This window comes from Oryzias melastigma, linkage group LG3 (assembly GCF_002922805.2).
Source record: "Oryzias melastigma strain HK-1 linkage group LG3, ASM292280v2, whole genome shotgun sequence".
Classification (NCBI taxonomy): Eukaryota; Metazoa; Chordata; class Actinopteri; order Beloniformes; family Adrianichthyidae; genus Oryzias; species Oryzias melastigma.
The window spans coordinates 4,922,770-4,929,904 of NC_050514.1; the positions used below are offsets into that span (position 1 = coordinate 4,922,770).

Genomic DNA, 7,135 nt, shown 5'->3' on the forward strand with positions numbered 1-7,135 from the left:
AGTGGACTGTCGACTGCAACTTATACACATCACCTACAAGCTTTTTCCTGATTCACATTAACTTGACTAAAGAAATAATCAGAAATGCAATTTTAAGCTGAATTTTCTTTATATGGTCCCCATCAATAAAATGCCACAAAAACATGTTAAAAAAAGACCTCAAAAACTTCCTCATTTTTTAAAGGATATTTTCAAAGCTGTTACTAAAAAGAGGTAATTATTTTAGCTTAGCTGACCCTCTCATCTCACTCACCACATTGACAGATTTGCTGTACTGCTGGGTGGAGATGGAAAAACCATAAAAAAGTTCAATGTTTATTGTTACTGACCCAAGTCAGTACTTGATAACAAGTAAAAGATATTAGATCCTTGATGATTCAATTTTTGGTGTGAGCACTTTGGTCTAATTAAAAACATAAACGTATAAATCTACATTGTTTGATTATTATAGCTCCTTCGAGACAGATGAAGTATTTTTTTTAGACTTAAACCCTCAGCAACAATGAAAATGTATTAATTTAAGGTCTCTGTGATAACACAGCATTTTTATATCAATAAATATTTATTGGTAATAATCCTATGGAAATCTAAAGCACACTTCATTAGGTTTTTGGTTTTTTGTTTTTTGGGGGGGGGGGTTGACATGTTCTTGTGGCATTTTTCTGATGATGGAGGACAATTATAGAGAACAAAAAGTGAGTATTTCTTTATTTAAATTTAGGGTGTAACAAATCACAAAACTCACGGTTCGAATCATGTTACGGTTACAGTTTGGATCATTTTTTTGGATCAGATAAGTAAAAGACACCAGGAAAAAGTAATGAGACAAAAGCCTAAAATTACTCTTTTGAAAAGTTTCAAAACATATCTGGTAAAACATCAACCTTTGGAAAAAGCTTGTAGTAACGTAAAAGCTACAGTCGCAGGGCTTCACGCTCCATTCGGATGCATCCACTTGTTGACAAATAGATCCATGTACGTCTTTGTTTGCGGCGTCTGAGCTGTTATCTGGCTCAAAACTGTACGGCTGGAAAGCTGCAATATTGCTCGACATTTCTGTTGCACCGGTAATGTTTGGTTGGGGGTGTGAGCGGCTGTAAGCTAGCGGGAGAGTGTGTAAACACGGAGCTCTCAGCATTGGGGAGTGGGGTTGCTCTACACATGAAAATGCATCAAAAGATTATCAGTCGGACCTTAAGTAACTCAAGTTGAGAAACTGGTCAAAGGTCAGACTACTATAGCGAGACCGAGCACTTAGTTTGGCTAATGAACAATGCAACTGAAGGGTAAACATATAGGTTTTTTGTAGTTTCTAGTTCACCTACATTTCTTCAGCAATTTAGCGGTTGTGTATCGCTTACAGAAAAATTATGCAAGCATTATTAATTTTAGTCACCAATTCAATAAATCCCTTAAAAAAATAATTAGCCTTCTGTTAAATAGCACTTTTCTTATTTTAATGGTTTATGAGCTCTTTTCCAGCTTTAAAATCTGTTTAGTTTCTTTGTAAGCAACATTTAAAAACAAAGTAATTGAAGGAGAAGTGTGGTGTTTAACTGAGATGAGGGTGACTCACTGGAAATATGCTGCTAGGCTTAAGAGATAGCAATCAAGTCACAGTGGACACAGACAACAGAGGATCAACAGAACGCCTCAGTCATAGTTCAGGATAGGGAAGGCCTCTCTTCACTCACTGATAGAACTAGGTAGACGGTAAACACCAGCAAAGACTATTATGTAAACAAGTATAGCAGTCCAGGTCTGATTAAAAGGACACTGGAGATTAACTTCATGGACACTCATGACATCTGGACTAATCTTGACCTAGAAAACATGAGGAAAACTATGAATGGCAGAGAGTCAATACAATAGAACACAAAATATTCACTAAATATATCTCTAAGACTATTCAGTTCTGTTTGTTTTTAGAAAGCCAACCTACTAAAGCCTGAGGGGTGGAAAAATAACGGCAACTACGTCGCACAATTTTACAAAATATTGACTCAATATTATCAGTCATGCATAGCAAACAACTCACATGATCCCAGAAGAAAAAAAGGTTTCATGACTATGTTGTAACTTATGAAGACAAAAAGGCTGCTGCTGAAACTATTGTGTGTGGGCTTTGAATGAGTCATTCTTGGTTTTGCCCGCACACATCTCAGAATCAAAGACAGCACGCCTGCTCTGCACAGCAATTTTACACTGTTGCTATTGCATAGAGACAAAAGGAAGAAAACCAGTTTGGTACCAAAGATCAACAAAGAGTTCTGACAGTGTTTTGAAAATAATGATCTGGGATTCTGATTCATGTGGCTGAGATATTTTATATAAAGGTTTTTAAGCTTTAGCGCTGATTTATTACCCGCTTAGTTGTCATGTATTACCGGTAAATAGCATAAGAAAAAGCAAATTCAAGCAATGTTTAACAATGGAGAAGTCATTGACGCACCGATTTTCTTATACAAGTTTTTATAAAAGTTTAAATATACTGGATTGCCTTTTTCCTTTTTCAAGTGAGATTTTAACTTATCACACTCAAGAGCACTCCAAAAAAACTGTATTTTTAGTGTTTTAACATGTTATTGGAGCTTTTTTTTTCTTGTGATGGAGGACATATAAAAATAATTTAAGATAAAAACTGCATTTCTGTATATTTATTTTCAAATTTGATCAGGAGCAGATGAAAAGCCACGGTTTGAAAAAGCTCAGGTTTGTGAGACAGCAACTGCCAAAGTCTCCCTGCTCCGCTCCAATTCTGAACCCTCCACTTACAGACAAATAGATGAATCAACATCTTCATTTTCCTCGTCTGAGCTGCCATCTGGCTCTAAACTGTACGTCTGGATAGCTCCGATACTGCTCTGTATTTTTTTGCTACACTAATGTTAGCTTGGGGCTGGGAGAGAGTTTTAGATTTAAGGAGTTACCTGTTGGTTGGAAATGTCGTGAGTCATTTTGATCCTTAATCACTTTGTAATAGGAGCTTCAAAGTAGCTTTTTATGCCAAAAAAGCACCAATTATATTTTTGCCCTCTGGATTTTTGATCTTTCAACTTAAACTTTGCAAATGTGTCTTTTTAATTCTCTCTGAAGCCACCTTCAGACAATTTTATCGGAATAAAACAGAAAGTTATATTTAAAAAAGCTAATTATTTTAGCCCTGGGAAGACTTATGAATAATAAAAATACATGTTGAGATGTTATGAATGGTTCACTTTTATCAAGTATTGACAAAAAATAAAAAATACAATAATTTGGGGAAATCACCCATCTTCAGTATGAAAATATAAAAGATTATAGCTTGACAATATATGCCCATTTAAGACGCATCATTAATCTAGATTTAGGCTCTAAAATTTACTTCACAAAGTGAAACTGTGTATTGTAAAACGTGTTTTTTAAAAATGAGTTATTAGATTAGGTAGAAAGACTAGACAGGCATGTGGCTAAAGTCTGAAGTACATTCAATGAAAAACAGGCACAAACAAAGTCAAACGATTCACCTGAATGTTACCACACAAAAAAACTTGGCTTAAATAACAAAACAAAAACAAAAAAATCCACAAATCAAAACACTCCTTGCTTAAAAACTAATATTGATTGATTAAATTCATCTGTTGATTTTCTTTAAAGGAATGTTTTTTTCTTAAGGCAAAAAAAAAAATGCTTTTAGCTTAAATTTTACTGAGAATTTCTAATCCTATTTATAAAATGAACACCTTTGTTTATTTAAAGTTATGTGAAAACTGTTTCTCAAGAAAAAAACAAACTTACTTTGAAAGAATACATTTAACAAGTAGATGAATATTTCTTTGAGCCACGTTACATTGGAACACTGATCAAGTAATGAACTTGAAAATGAATCGATTCTGTGATCTGGTATCAAGCCCTTGAGCAGTTCTGTGTCTCCATTTTCAACGTTAGAAGGGTAATTCCCCGCCTTTACCCAAACTGCCGTGTCATTTTCATGATGGATGAGGATATGTCTCAACATAAAAAGCTTTTGGCATCCTATGAAAAGAAATACCTCCTTAAAAAGATCAAAAAAGATTTTATCCATTTAAGAAATCCCTTGGGAAAAAAATCTTGAGTGTTGGATTAGGATAAAATACTGTTAAATTCAGAATTATGTTTACCACATGCGTCAAAGTTAAGGCTCAGGGGGCGGATCCGGCCCTCCAGATAATTTTGTTCTATTGTTATTAATGACCCGATGTTATCTTGTGCTCATTTCTAACCTATATAATTTTGACAAAATATATTTTATGGAGAGTAAAACATTAAGTTATTTAGGGTTTAAGTTGATTTAGTCTGTAATAATATCCAGCCATTTTATTATTCAGAATTATGTAAAAAAGTTAAAGTTTTAAAGTTTTAAAAATTTGTCATTCTGCTAGCTTTTTGGACTACTTTGGCATTAAAATTTTTTAGGCTATTTTGGAATTTAGCTAATATTTCCGCAACATGCTAGTGAGTTAGCTGGCTATCTTACTTCAACGTTTTTAGCTATCAATTTCAGCATCTTCAGCTATCAGTACTAGCATCTTCAGCAGCCAAATTCAGCTTACAGCATTCACACTAGCATTATCACAGGTAATGCTTTATATCTAGTTCATAATCATTTAAAAAGTTAAATAAATAAAATAAAATGTTTTTAAAGTTTTAAAAATTTTGTTTTAGTGTGTTCAATAAATGTTCGTCCTGTTCGGCCCGCGATCTAAGGGGTGTTTTGAATTTTGGCCCCCTGTGCGATTGAGTTTGACACCCCTGATGTATACACAGTTAATAAAGAGGTTAATAGTACTATAGAAGCATACTTTTTAATGAAGCCCAGTTTTTATATGAGCTAAACAGTAACATACACTGTAACCATCTTAAAAATGTGACATATTTACAGTAATACTAATGGATGCGTTTGAACTCTTTTTACAAAACACATTATAAAATAGCTGCACTTAACTGTACAAAACGCATTAAAGAGCAAGGAAATTGCACTAAAAACACATTAAATTCAACTTAACTTTATATTCACTTTTTTGTAAAAGTAAAAAAGAACATCTCAGTCTATTTACAGATAATCTGACCTCTTAATCATCTATCCTGATCTCTTTGATAAAGTATACTTTATTCTCACTTAAATATATATTTCAAAATTATTTAAGAATATTGGAGAATTGATTTTTTCAATATTGAAAGAAACAGACACTTTAAGGAAGTTTATAGATCTAAAAGGATATTTTGTTGGAATGTTAAAACAAATACCACAGGATTCTGAATGCAGTCAGTGATTAACCTTCAGTGGAAAGATCAGCCTGTGAGGGGGGCCTGCCAGCAGAGTAAACTCCCACTGTGACAGTGCCAGCTACCAGCTGCATCGCCCCTCTTTATGAACTATTAGAGGAACATTGTATCATGGTGTATGTAGAAGACGTTTGTTTATTGTTGTCATTTTCCTACACACGATCACTGTGCTTTTTGTTCTGTTCTTTTATAGTTTTTCAAATAAACTACATTTTACAGACATCATTAGTGAACTTAAAAATGAGGTCAAATCTTACTTTTTCTAGAAATGTGTAAACATACTTTCACCATAGAGGAATAATTAACCATAACTAGTTTCTGATTTATTATTAGGGAATGTATGCAAATTAGTAGGAGCAAGTTTAAGCACGTCATGGAGTGTAACTTTAAACAGAAGTTTAAAGAAGTAAACATGTGTCCTGCTTCCTTCCAGTATATAACATGGAAAAATCTCCATCTGAAGCCTAATGCGTGCATAAACTAAATTTGCATGAAAGCACAAACAAATCTGTTGTTGTGTTACAAGCGTGCGGACGTGTTGAGTCAAAGAAACTTAGGCCACTATGGTGATGATCGATGCTTTGTGAGCAGGCCCGCGGTGAAACAGACTAAAAATACTGCGATGTGTCCGTTTGTTTTCTATTCTTCGCCCACGATTCACTGACGACGACAAACGTGTCAGTCTATTGCCAGAGGAAGTCAGAAAAACAGTAAACGGATTAACCATAAATCAAGTCAAACTAGCAGCGTAACATCAAATGGACTGGGGGTCCATCGAGCTAACGTAAGCAAAATATTACTTAGCCGCAGTGGCTGGTCTGGGTTAAATGTAGTGGGGAAATCGTAACACTCATTTTCTTGTTGCTCGCGAACAACCGAGCTGATTAAAAAGCAGTAAAGGAAAAATAATCAAATTTTTCCCCATAAAGCAAACGTCGAACACAAACAGACGGTTAAGTGACAGCTGGACCAAGCGCAACAAGGAAATTAGCTGCGTTAGCAACGAAAATATTAGCTAACAATCACAAGTCTGACAAATATTCATATTTTCGCTAGTAGCAAACAAATAAAACGGACTCACCCTTGATGTGGTGAGTCCAGACGGCCAGGCCACAGATTGAGAGATATAAATGATTTTATTATTAATATTAATGTGCGTCTGGGACTCCACATGAGGGCTTGTTGGCTCTTCTTGTTGCTGATGTTTCACGCTAACAGCCGTTAGCGGCTCTCTCCATTCTTCGTCTGCTTCCACTGCTGGTGAGAGGGTCGAACACACCGGAAATAGAAATACGGCACCACCCGCTCCGGAGCGTACACTTCCGGGTCACAGTTCTGTTTACTGATTTTTTTTAACCAAACCAAGGGATTAAAGGATTTATTTTAAATCACAAGCACGTGTACCCATACATGTGTAGCGTAGTATAATATGAAAAACAGCTTCCACATCACTCAAAAAATGTATGCTGTAAATAAATGTCAAACATTAGCAGTTATTACATTTTAAAGGTGTCTTTTAAGGAAGAAAAGGCAAAATGATCAAGAATAAAGATTTTCCTGATATATTTAAATATCAATCACATAATTAAATCTGACATTTATTGTAATATATATATATATATATATATATATATATATATATATATATATATATATATATATATATATATATATATCATAAATAAATAAATACATAAATTAATAAATAAATTAAGATTACAAAGAGTGTGTAAAACACATACAAATTTTTGTATTCTTCAACTTTCTTTACTTGGATCCAAAATCTAACTACTATCCCTTAACAAAAAGTAGTACACCTGAAGTGTGTAAG

At 34.2% G+C, this 7,135-nt stretch overlaps 1 protein-coding gene across 4 annotated transcripts in view; it reads right to left on the reverse strand.

Moving 5' to 3' along the window:
• Positions 1 to 6,590, reverse strand: part of csnk1g1 (casein kinase 1, gamma 1) — a 36,096-nt gene extending 29,506 nt beyond the window's left edge. For 2 of the 4 annotated variants that reach the window (XM_024295452.2, XM_024295450.2), the window contains exon 1: positions 6,386 to 6,590. The gene's annotated coding sequence lies outside the window, so the exon portion shown is untranslated. The remainder of the gene's footprint in view (positions 1 to 6,385) is intronic. The other 2 variants (XM_024295453.2, XM_024295451.2) reach the window with 1 other exon arrangement.
• Between the last annotated feature and the right edge of the window lie 545 nt (positions 6,591 to 7,135).